The sequence below is a fragment of the Malaclemys terrapin genome, chromosome 15 (assembly GCF_027887155.1).
Source record: "Malaclemys terrapin pileata isolate rMalTer1 chromosome 15, rMalTer1.hap1, whole genome shotgun sequence".
Classification (NCBI taxonomy): Eukaryota; Metazoa; Chordata; order Testudines; family Emydidae; genus Malaclemys; species Malaclemys terrapin.
The window spans coordinates 7,002,875-7,016,030 of NC_071519.1; the positions used below are offsets into that span (position 1 = coordinate 7,002,875).

The following is a 13,156-nucleotide window of genomic DNA, read 5'->3' on the forward strand; positions in this document are numbered from 1 at the left end:
CTGTAAAGGGAAAATCTGTCTTACTAATCTATTAAGAGTTCTTTGAAGGGGTCAACAAACATGTGGACAAGGGGGATCCAGTGGACATAGTGTAGTTAGATTTCCAGAAAGCCTTTGACAAGGTCCCTCACCAAAGGCTCTTATGTAAATTAAGTTGTCATGGGATAAAAGGGAAGGTCTTTTCATGGATTGAGAACTGGTTAAAAGACAGAGAACAAAGGGTAGGAATAAATGGTAAATTCTCAGAATGAAGAGGGGTAACTAGTGGTGTTCCCCAAGGGTCAGTCCTAGGACCAATCCTATTCAACTTATTCATAAATGATCTGGAGAAAGGGGTAAAAAGTGAGGTGGCAAAGTTTGCAGATGATACTAAATTGCTCATACCAAAGCAGACTGTGAAGAACTTCAAAAAGATCTCACAAAACTAAGTGATTGGGCAACAAAATGGCAAATTAAATGTAATGTGGATAAATGCAAAGTAATGCACATTGGAAAAAATAACCCCAACTATACGTACAATATGATGGGGGCTAATTAAGCTATAATGAATCAGGAAAAAGATCTTGGAGTCATCATGGATAGTTCTCTGAAGACGTCCATGCAGTGTGCAGAGGCGGTCAAATGAGCAAACAAGATGTTAGGAATCATTAAAAAGGGGATAGAGAATAAGAATATCTTATTGCCCTTATATAAATCGATGGTACCCCCACATCTTGAATATGCGAACAGATGTGGTCTCCTCATCTCAAAAAAGATATACTGGCACTAGAAAAGGTTCAGAGAAGGTCAACTAAAATTATTAGGGGTTTGGAATGGGTCCCATATGAGGAGAGATTAAAGAGGCTAGGACTTTTCAGCTTGGAAAAGAGGAGACTAAGGGGGCATATGATAGAGATATATAAAATCATGAGTGATGTGGAGAAAGTAGATAAGGAAAAGTTATTTACTTATTCCCATAATACAAGAACTGGGGGTCACCAAATGAAATTAATAGGCAGCAAGTTTAAAACAAATAAAAGGAAGTTCTTCTTCACACAGCGCACAGTCAACTTGTGGAACTCTTTACCTGAGGAGGTTGTGAAGGCTAGGACTATAACAGCATTTAAAAGAGAACTGGAGAAATTCATGGAGGTTAAGTCCATTAATGGCTATTAGCCAGGATGGGTAAGGAACGGTGTCCCTCGACTCTGTTTGTCAGAGGGTGGAGATGGATGGCAGGAGAGAGATCACTTGATCATTACCTCTTAGGTTTACTCCCTCTGGGGCACCTGGCATTGGCCACTCTTGGTAGACAGGATACTGGGCTAGATGGACCTTTGGTCTGACCCAGTACGACCATTCTTATGTTCTGACATAACTGGCTACACGTGTTTTCTTTGTTGTGAGATCTAAGATTCAATTGACCTAAGTAAGTGACTGGTCCTTCGGGACTGGCAGTAACCTAAACATTGCTGTGATTTCTGATGTAAGGCAGTGGTTCTCAACCAGGGGTCTGGAGTCCCATGGGGGCCCATGAGCAGTTATAAGGGGGGCTGCCAAGCAAGGCCAGCATTAGGCTCACCAAGGCCCAGGGCAGAAAACTGAAGTCCCAGCACATGGGGTTGAAGTCCAGGCCCCTGAGCCCCACCACCTGGGGCTAATGCCAAAGCCTAAACAATGTAGCTTTGTGGGGGCCCCTGTGGCATAGGGCCCCAGGCAGTTGCCCTGCTTGCTATCCCCTAATGCCAGCCCTGGATTTTATATGCAGAAAACCAGTTATTGTGGTCCACGTGGGTCGTGGAGTTTTTATACGTGTTGGGGGGGCCTCAGAAAGAAAAAGGTTGAGAACCCCTGGTGTAAGGGACCATCTGTCACAAAGGTGAGCTCACCTGCATGGTGAGATATATAGGATGACCCAAGGGGACTCTCTGTGATTCCATGTTAATGCTGTTCAGTGCTTGAAGCGTTTACACTGGATACTTGGTTGGTGAAATCTACATATAGACCTCACAACCAATTTGGGGTTTGTTCCCTGCTTCTTCCCAGTCTGCCTGAGGCTGGTGCTCATGCTCTCGAGTCACTGAAGACAGCATTACAGAAACTTATGGGTGCAATGCCACCAGCAGCAATTGGCAGCAATGCAGAGCAGGCTTTACAGTGACACAGTGTGGGCCAAATGGTCTGTGGACTCAGTCAAGCCTCAGTTCTTCTCCAGTGCACATCAGCATCCCGACAACCTTCAAGGAGGGTCAAGGCTGCCACCCCTTCAGTGATGATGGATCTCCAGCATAGCATTACCCGTGCTCCATGACCCGCCTTTTCTCCTCAGGCAGAGGTGAGTGACAGAGGGTGCACAACGGATCCTGGGGGGTAGGGAAAGGGATAACAAAACACACCTTCTCGGAGTCACCCCTCAGGAAGTGAAGGTGACAGGCATTGTGGTGGCAGTAAAGGGGAAGGGGAGGGAGTGGGATCAGGAGGGAGCAGCACCCTTAAATACAATGCTGCCAGTGGGTCTCCCCACCACATCAGTCATGGGGCTGATAGGGGGCCATTGCCTGGGCCTGGGTGCCTGTGAAGGGCTATATAAACACCACACTGGCAGAAAAGGCATTAAAATGCTACTTTAGTCTGGACAGACCCAGCCCGTCCACACCTGAAAACCATGTCAGGACTGGAGCAGGAGTTAACAGGAGAGACCTACTCTACTCAGAGGGGGGCAACCCTGGGAATGGGACAGTCTGTGGAGCATCTTCTGCCCCAAAGAGAGGGCTGGCAGCATTTGGGGCTCTGGCCTTCACTGAGGGAGGGTGGGGATCCCCAGAGCTCAAAGGGGAAGCAGGCTGAAACTTGTGCAGGAGACCCAGTCAACTCTGAAGGGAACTGAGACGCTCTCACGGCCCCCACAAGTAAGAGGGGCCCATATCCTGATGGGATCTGTCCACTTCCCCCCACCCATTTCTTTTATTTCATTTCTTTATTTGCCCTGATTTGCCAACAGTTAGCAAGACAGGAAGAAAGTGCCCCGAGGTCCAGCCACAGGGTTGAGCCCTGTCAGATTCCTGGCTTAGAGGTTCTCTGCCAGTCAGGAAGGGCTAGCAGCGAGGGAAGACTGGCTGCTGAGAGTTGGAGGTTGAAGAGGTGTGGGGGTAGACTGGGACTGGGTAACCTGGGGCTGGGCAGTCTCCATAGGGGACACTTGTTTCTCCTGTGCCCCTTCCACACCCTCTTGCGAGTAGACAATGACCTGTTCCCCCCTCCCACCCCAGAGGTGGGCCTGTCTCAGGACTCTCCCAAGTTGCAGCAACTAACTCTCTTCCTATTTGGGGTATAGCTCAGGGCAACAATGTCCCACCAACATGAATCAAGCTGGCTGCTGGCTGTTCTGGTGCCACAGCGTGGGTGATAGGCAGAACGGCAAAACTTCTTGGGCAGAATTTATTTTCTTCATACAAAAAAAAAAAAAAATTCTGCACTGGACGTGAATTCTGTGCGTATGCACTGGTGCAAAAGTCCCACATGCGTAACTCACACCCGGCACAAACATAACCTGCTCACTTCTGTCTCTTCTCCCTATGTCTCCGAGTCCCAGAGCTGCTGCTATCATTAATGCACACAGGCTTTCACTTCTGTTAGTACTGGTGAGACCCAATCCAGTTACAGGACTGAACCCTTATTTTCCCATCACATGGGACAATCTCAGCTGACAAGACGGTGAGAGGGGGAGGGGGTACAAAGGGAAAAAGAGTTGTTGTAGCCATTTTGGTCCTAGGACATCAAAGAGAGGTATTTTTAATTGGTTCTAAAAGAAATAACCTCACCCATCTTGTTTCTCCAAGAGATCTCAAAGTGGCAGAAGGAGACAAACAGGAAGACAGAGCTCAGGACTCTAAACCAAACATTTTCAAGCCCCTGGAAGAAACTACATTTCCCTTCTCCCCCTGGGTGTTTGTGTCCTATATGAGGGACCACACTATTCCTGTCACAGCAGCAAAGGGGAGACTGCAGCCAGCCCCAGATGGTCCTTCCCTATCATGGGATGTGTGTTGTGAGGAAGTTTGGGTGTGATGGGTGCACGGGCTGGGTCCCCAGACAGCTAGACCCATCTGCAGAGTGGAAAGCCAGGGCAACTCCAGCACAGCATGGGGGCTGTGAGCAGGGGTAGCAGTTCTGGAGTTGGGCCTCTGCCCCCTCTAGGTCCCATGGCAGAAGGCACTGGCAGCATCAAGTGGGTCCATCACTGCAGGGGAAGGTTGGGGTAGTGTTTGAGTGTGGGGTGAGGATTGGGGGGCACGGGGTGGGGTCCATGCCCAGGAATGGGGGATGGATTTCACCTCTCCACCCCTTTGCAGAGCCCAGCAATTAGGGATTCATCCAGTGAAGTGAATTTCACTCTTGGGTGACTTTGAGCCAGCCACTGAAAGATCCTTGTGCCTTAGGTTCCACACTGGCTAAAGGAGGTTATTAGTACTCCCTCCCCAGACTGCTGGGGGCAGCCAGGGATAATTAGTGGGTTAAGGGAATTAGAAGATGAAAATTCATTCAGAACAATATTTGTGTGTTTATTATGAAATCCCCAGACGCCCACCAATCCCCATCCTTCTTCCAATGAGCTATAAATATTTAAGGGACTCAGCGACTGATCCTGCAGTGAGTTCCTGCCCCTCCCCACTTTCTATAGCAGCACTTTTAAGAACAGGCCAGGGAAACATGTAAATACTTTGAACCAAATTCCGGAAGCTCTTGAGCACGCACAAGTTAAAATGAAACCAAGGCTCCATCTCTCCAAGGACCTGGCCCCTAGTGCAACATTATAGATACTCCCCAGAAATCTGAAACAGTCATTTCAGAACTGATAGAATGTTATTTATCTATTGACTTCTGGGAATTACCAATAAAGGAAACAACCCAGTGAAGGTGATACCCTGAGAGAAAGTTCTCATGTCTTTACAAATCGGTATAATCTAATCTGGGACTTTATACACTAAAATGCCTTATTTATAGCCCTATGGCGATTGCCTGGTGTCACTACAGGGAAGAATTAAGGTTGGGTGCCTTAGCTTTGAATTTCCATCCCCTATCATATTGCGATTGCTGTTCAGTGGGTTTGGCAAAATTCATTTTGTCTTTTTTTTTTATTTCAATGTTTACAATTTAAATTTTCAGAGCTGTGGGAAGTTATGGGGGGTCATCAGACAACGATTCTTTAATTACAGTAAATGTTGAGATTCAAAAAGCCAAATCTTTATAACTGTTCAAACACAAATTGTCAATGTCACATGCAAAATATACAGTGTAAATATCCTTAAATCAAACTCGACTTTCTCCAGAAGCATTTGTGTTTTACCTATATAAATATTCTTTCATCTGTGTGTACACTGAAATCAACATTTTACTGCAATTTATTAATAAAAACCCAATCCTTTCAAGCATACTTTTAAGTACTTTAATTCTTTCACATTCTAGACTGTAATGCTTGCTTTGAAGATAATTACACCCTCCTTGTGATGTGTTTTATTCTCAGTACCGTAACCCCATCATGATGTAGCTCCTGTTTGGGAGCTCTGCTGAGGCCAGTGGCTTTATGATCAGAAGGTGACACTCTGACACATGAGCAGACACACATGGGGGAGGGTGGAGGATGAGGTAACATGAAAGCTATCAGGATCGAACATGGCTCTACAGAGTGTGGGGCGCAAACTCCGTCTCAACCACTCCTCTGTCCCACCTCCCAGAGTGAGTGACTTGATAAATCATTCTCTGAAATCTAAATAGCCCCAGTATGTGGGACAGTGATTAATGCAGGTGCCTTGGGTGATGCAGCACCACCCCCCTGCCTGGATGAGGAGGATGAAGTACTGCAGTAGAAACGGGTTAGGCTGGGAGAGGGCACAGCTGATGTGGGACTGGGAACTGAGTTGACTGAGAGGCCAGAACTCATGGGGGGTTGGGACAAAAAAAATCAACAGGACTGGGTAAGGCACTTCTGTGTATTTTCTCTGTGTTTACTATGCTGCCATGCATTTAATTTAGAAACTTTTCATTCACATTTAAACACATTGGAGCTAAGCTGTGTTGATTCATTTTCACTTACAGTGGTACAGTTGTAAATGGGTCCTTAATCAGATGCTTATGCAACACAAAGCAGTCAATAATTGGCGTGCTTTCATTAATTAACTTGACTGTGTGCTGTGCATTGCTTTGAAAAAAAAGCTGATGAGAATGAATGTCAAAATTTCAGTCATTAAGAAATAGAAATTAGGTGTCAGTTCATTTCTCATGTGTTTATCTCCTAATTTTAATTTCAGTTTTGAATCCGTATTAATACAATGTCATTTTAACAGCATTATAGTCTATTTGTATAATCGTTTGCAAGATTTCATTGGATATTGTGAACCAGCAGTCTTAACCTTTTATTTTGAGATTACTAAATACAATCCAGCGCACCACTCCTGAAAGACTGCAAGCCCTGGCCGGTGACATGCTCCCTAGAGAGCAAACACCTGATGAGCCCTTTCACCCTAAAAAGCGCTTTTGGCTTTTTGACATCAGAAAACGCTATAGATAACCAGGTCGTTACAGCATACCTTCACTAGGTAGTTCTACCATCTATGTGCCAAAATTCAAATGGTTCTGTTTGTTTTATCTTTCATTCAGCTTTGCAATTATTAGATCCCATTTAAAAGTGAAATAACCAAAGCAAGTTAAGAAGAGAGTGGCATTGGGCATAGGTGGGGGTAAAACAATAAAGGGAAATAACTGACTATGCAAAAAGGAACATCCCAAACTATCAGAGCCCCAGACTCTCATCCAACTGAATCCACCCCAGCCAGGCATAATCAAGCTAGGCCCCTGAAAAATCACCAATCCCATCTGGCAGTGATTGCTGCTTGTTCCAGATGGAGCTATGGTGTGTGCGTCTGCGCTGCTGATATGCTGCTTTGGTATGGAAGGCACCACGGCCACAGGGAGCAGAGACATTGATTCCTACAAAATAAAATCCCAGATACACCTCCAACACCGCATCCCCTCCCCCACCACTACATGGCCATTCTCAGCCTATTGCTAACAGTTCCTTCCAGCCTTCAGCACTATAAATAAATAAAACATGGTGTTACAAAAGGTAGATGGTGTCAGAGAAACCCGATCTCCTTCTGTGAGAAAGCAACTAATGTTTTGGACAAAAGAAATGCAGTAGCTCTAATCTATCTGGATGTCAGTAAGGCATTTGATACAGTTTCACATGGGAAACGATTCCTTACATTGGAGACGATGGGGATTAATACGAGAACTGAATGGTCAATAAGGAATTGGTTACAGAGGAGACTACAAGGGGTCATACTGAATGGTGAGTTGTCAGGCTGGAGGTTGGTTACTAGTGGAGTTCCTCAGAGATTAGTCTTGGGACTGATCTTATTCAACATTTTTATTAGTGATACTGGCACAAAAAGTGGGAGTGTGACACAAAGCTGGGAGGGATTGCCAATATGGAGGAGGACAGGAATATTATACAAGAAGATCTGTACTCCGTCTTGAAAGCTGGAGTAATAGAAATGGGATGAAAATTAATAGTGCAAGAATTTTTGCAATAAGCAATATGTTAGTACTATTATAAGGCACCACTGATACCTCATCTGAAATACTGTTGGCAATTCTGGTCTCCCATGTTTAAGAAGGATGAACTCAAAGTGGAACACATGCAGAGAAGGGCTACGAGGACAGGCCTGGGCAAACTATGACCTGCAACGCCACCAGCACTGCGGCCCCCAGACGGGGGAGGGATGACAGAGGGCTCGATTCATTGCCCTTACCTCCAGGCATCACCCCCTGCAGCTCCCATTGGCCAGGAACGGGGAATCGCGGCCAATGGGAGCTTTGGAGGAGGTACCTGGAGGCGAGGCAAGGGCAGCGCATGCAGAGCCTTCCGCCCCCACTTCCCCCAGGGGCCGCAGCACTTCCTTGAGTTGAGGGACAGGGCAGGCATGCAGGGAGCCAGCGCTGGCCCTGGTAAGCTCTGCTGCCGCCCCGGAGCCACTTGAGGTAAGCGGGGACAGAGCCCGAACCCCTCCTGTACCCTGACCCCAACTCCCTGCCCTGAGCCCCCTCATACACCCCACACTCCTACACCCCAACCCTCTGCCCTGAGCTCCCTGCTGCATCCTGCACCCCAACCCTCTGCCCTGAGCTTCCTGCTGCACCCTGCACCCCAACCCCTGCCCTGAGCTCCCTGGTGCATCCTGCACCCCATGCACCCCAACCCCCTGCCCTGAGCCCCCTCCTGCAGTCCACACACCTCCTGCACCCCAACCCCCTTCCCTGAGCCCCCCCATACAACCCGCACCATTCCTCTGCCCCAATCCCTTGCTCTGAGCCCCTTCCTAGACACCACACCCCCTCCCACACCCCAACCCCTTGCCCTGGCCCTGCACACTATTTCCCCACCCAGATGTGGTCCTCGGCCGATAAAGGTTGCTGAGCCCTGTACTAGAATGATCCGACAAATGGAAAGTCTGCCTTACGAGAGGAGACTCAAGGAGCTTGGTTTGTTTAGCCTAACCAAAAGAAGGCTGAGGGGAGATATGATTGCTCTCTATAAATATATCAGAAGGACATTAGTGTCCCTAGTATCTGTTTGGATGAAGATGGATGGCAGGAAAGAGATCACTTGATCATTACCTGTTAGGTTCACTCCCTCTGGGGCACCTAGCATGGGCCACTGTTGGTAGACAGGATACTGGGCTGGATGGACCTTTGATCTGATCCAGTATGGTCATTCTAATGTTCTTAGGTTCACTTATGACAAATACCAGGGAAGGAGAGAAGTTATTTAGGTTAAGTACCAACGTTGGCACTGGAACAAATGGATATTGGCCATCTAAGTTTTGGCTTGAAATTAGGCGAAGGTTTCTAACCATCAGAGTGAAGTTTTGGAACAGCCTCCTAAGGGAAGCAGTGGGGGCAAAAAACCTAACTGGTTTCAAGACTGAGCTCGTTACCTTTATGGAGGGGTAGGTATGATGGGACTGCCTACAATGGCATGTAGTCGATCTGCAACTGCTAGCAGCAAATATCTCTAAAGGCCGGTGATGGGACACTCGATGGGGATGTCTCAATTAATACAGAGAATTCTTTCCCAGGTGCCTGGCTGCTGGGTCTTGCCCACATGCTCAGGGTCTAATTGATTGCCATATTTGGGGATGAGAAGGGATTTTGCCCAGACTCAGATTGGTAGAGACCCTGGGGTATTTTTTTTTTTGCCTCCCTCTGCAGCATGGGGCATGGCATGGGTCATTTGCAGGTTTAAACTAATGTAAATGGTGGATTTTTTGTAATTTTAAGTTTTTAAATAATGATTTGAGGACTTCATTATCTCAGCCAGAGGTTAGGGGTCTATTATAGGAGTGGGTGAGGAAGGTTCTGTGGCCTGCGATGTGCAGGAGGTCAGACTAGATGATCATGATGGTCCCTTCTGGTCTTAAAGTCTGTGAGTCTATAAACTGTGCCTTGCATTGCACAGACACTTATGGAGATCAGGGCCCCATCGTGCTGTGCATGGCAGAGAACCTGACTGAGATCAGCACCCCCATTGTGCTGGGCACTGCACAGACAGAGAGTGACAGTCCTTGCCCCAAAGAGATCACAATCCAAGTAGACAATGGGTAGGAGGAAAACACAGAGGGGCTGTGAGTTCCCCAAGGTCACCCCCCAAGCAGGTCCGTGACAGAGCCAGGAACAAACCCCAGTAATGCCAGAGTCCCGTCACCCACAGCTTGGAAAGGTCTCCAGGCCCCACTGCATTAGCCTGCAGGAAGAGGTGGTTTGTCCATGGATGCATACGCGGTCTTGGAAGGGAAGCTCAGCTGCGGTCCCCGCACACAGCTGGGTGGTGTCCCCTGGGTCAGGAGAAGTCAGTGTCCAGTCCTGTGGGACTGTGCTCCTGGCTCATACCTCCACCATTCACTGCTGTCCCTCCGTTACCAGCTGCACTGTTCAGCCAGCCCCAGGACTCAGTAAGGTCACTGTCCTGCCCACAAGCCTTCAAACAGGGACAGGGTGCACCAGTGCCAATCACAGTGCACTAGTGTAAATTCTGTCTATACTAAGGTTTTGCACCAGTGCCTAAAACCAATGTGATATATGCCATCATGTGCCAGCAATGCCCCTCTGCCATGTACATTGGCCAAACCGGACAGTCTCTATGCAAAAGAATAATTGGAGAAAAATCAGACGTCAAGAATTATAACATTCAAAACCCAGTTGGAGAACACTTCAATCTCCCTAGACACTCAATAACAGACTTAAAACTGGCAATTCTTCAACAAAAAACTTCAAAACCAGACTCCAACGACAAACTGCAGAACTGGAATTAATTTGCAAAATGGACACCATCAAATTAGGCCTGAATAAAGACTGGGAATGGATGGGTCACTACAGAAACTAAAAACTAAATTTCCCCATGCTAATTTCCCCCTACTGTTACTCACACCTTCTTGTCAACTGTTTTAAATGGGCCACCCTGATTACCACTACAAAAGTGATTTTTCATCCTGTTGATGATAGCTCACTTCCACTTTAATTGAATTGCCTCATTAGAACTGAACCCCCACTTGGTAAGGCAACTCCCATTGTTTCCATGTACTGTGTGTATATATTCTGCCTACTGTATTTTCCACTCCATGCATCTGATTAAGTGGGTTTTAGCCCACAAAAGCTTATGCTCAAGTAAATGTGTTAGTCTCTAAGCTGCCACAAGTACTCCTCGTTGTTTTTGCTGATACAGACTAACATTGCTACCACTCTAAAACACCAGTGTGGCAGAGACCTTCAGTATCCAAAACAGCAGTACAGTGGCACTAGAACTGGGATATATTTCTAGCTCTGTCACGGACTGCCTGGGTGACCTTGGACACGTCAAAGTTTCTCCTCCCAACTTTACTCTCTTTACCCAGCTGCCCACTCACTAGGGACTCTCTCTCCATAGCCACTCACCAACTAAAATCTGTGTGGGTGTCACCAGAGCTAAGGTAGTCCAGCTCTGGAATAGTCTTACAAGGGTGGCTGTGGAGTCTCTTTCCCTGGAAGTTTTTAAGAACAGGTAGGACGAACCTTTGTCAGAGATAATCTACATATACTTGGTCCTGCCTCAGCAGAGCGAGCTGGACTTGATGACATCTTGAGACAATGGAGGCAGAAATCTGGGCCGCAGTCGTGCGCTGCCCGGCACAAGGGGAACCGTGATCTCGGTCCTGGTCTCAGTTTTATCTGGCACAATCGGGGGCCTGATGTCAGATGGGGTCTCCACAGCACCTGTCACAACAGTGGGGTCTGACCTCTGTTGGGGTCTCTGCAGCACCTGGCAGAACAGGACCCAGATCTCAGTTGGGGTCTCTGCAGCTCCAGGAACAACAAGGTCCCAGATTTCGTTTGTTGTCTCTGCAGCGCCTGGCACAATGGGAGCCTGATTTCACTTTATGTTGAGGCCCGGAGCTCAGTCAGGATCACTGTAGCACCCGGCCCAACAAGGTCCCTGCTCTCTGTAGAGGTCTGTGCAGTTCCTGGCACAACGAGTGCCCCAAACTTAGTCAGGGTTTGTGCAGTGCCCGGCACACTGGGGGGCCTGATCTCAAGCAAGGCCTGTGCCATGCTCAGTACGATAAGCCCTGATCTCAGTCAGACGCCTGGAGAGAAAAGCAGGAAGATTTTCAAGAATTTGATATCAGTATTTCAGAACTGAGGAGAAAATGGGGCACAAACTAAATATTTCCCAATATAAGAGAGAAGCACCAACATCTGAGGAGATTTTATGTCACCATTCAACCGTTCAAGAGAAAAGAGGGGAAACTTGAGGGGATTATACAGCTGATATTCAATCAACAACAGAATGGGATGGATTCTTCCTACCTGACATTCACAGGGACAGCAGGGAGCCCTGGGTGATGTGACTTTCACAGGGCAAAGGAGTGGGGGCTGGAGTCAGAATATCACTGGCTGTGGGGTCTGGAAATGTGACTGGCAGGTGGTGTCTTGGGGGGGCTGCTGGGTTGGGCAGGGGGAAGTAGCTGGGACTGGGAAACCTGGGGCTGGGCCGTCTCCATGGGGGACGTTTGCTCCTCCCCTCCCTTCCTGGGCTTTTTCATGTCCTGTTGCCAGCAGAGAGTGGCCCCCCAGCCCAGAGGTATCCCTGTCTCAGGGCTCTCCCAGCCTCTGCCCATTAACCCTCTTCCCAGTTCAGAAATCACTCAGGGGAACGATTTCCCTCCTAAACAAGGACAAATCACTGCAGGTAAAAATGGGGGGAAACACCCCAAACCTGAGATTTGAACTGGCCATTGGTGAAGTGGAGAGAAAATGGGGCACAATCAGGGGAGGGGAACAGAGACCTTCTCAGGGATTTGAGGATAGGGGAAATCACTCTGGATGTTGCTCATTGTTCTCTAGAGAGAAAGGGGGCAGGGCTGGAGAGGATGGGGGTCCCCACGGGAGGCGGCAGCAGTAAATCCGAGGGGATCTCAGCCCTCCCCTTCTCTCTCCGCTCCTCGGGGGGTCACCTGCTCTTCTCCTCCCCCGGCCATCTCCGGGTTGCACAGACATTTTCCATCTGCTCCTTTTCCCAGGTCCCCCCCCCTTGCAGTCCCCACCCAACCCCATACAGGGACCCCGAGTAGGCGCTGGTCCCCTCCCCGAGACCCCCGTGGTGCCCCAGGGCAGAGCCTGGCCGGGCCGGGGGCGTTGGGCTCCTGCGGGGACAGCAGCTCCGAGCCCCCCGCGGGCGCTGCCCCAGGGAGCAGATCCCGGCGCTGCGAGATGCCGGGTCCCCCCGACGGACACTGGGGCAGAGTCACCGCCCGGCCCCGGGGCTCGCTCCGGTACCTGGAGGCTGCAGCTCTGCAATGGGGCGGGCAGAGCCCAGGGCGGCTCCGGCGGGAGAAGGGCCCAGGCCAGGCCGGACGGTGAGGAGTTAATGAAGGTCTCCCCGGCACGGACCCTTTTGCTCTGCCTGGGCTCCCAGATCACAATGGAGAAACAGCAGCGCGGCGCTCACCCAGCAGCTGATTACACTCCGCCCCTCCCTTGTTCTCTTCCCCCCCAGCCTAAAGCAGGGGGTGGGGGCATGTGCCAGGTGCTCTGGGAAATGCAGCCTCTGTGAGCTCTGCCTCTGCGCATGCGGGACTCCTCC

The 13,156-nt window shown here is 48.9% G+C and overlaps 1 protein-coding gene across 7 annotated transcripts in view; it reads right to left on the reverse strand.

Moving 5' to 3' along the window:
- The window catches only part of LOC128822969 (zinc finger protein 501-like), a 348,938-nt gene that overhangs the window by 25,286 nt on the left and 310,496 nt on the right, over positions 1-13,156 (reverse strand). For 3 of the 7 annotated variants that reach the window (XM_054004892.1, XM_054004890.1, XM_054004887.1), the window contains exon 1: positions 12,850-13,093. The exons of 1 other annotated variant lie outside the window; for it this stretch is intronic. The gene's annotated coding sequence lies outside the window, so the exon portion shown is untranslated. Of the gene's footprint in view, positions 1-12,849; positions 13,104-13,156 lie in introns of those variants that run through there. 3 more of the 7 variants (XM_054004888.1, XM_054004891.1, XM_054004894.1) reach the window with 2 other exon arrangements.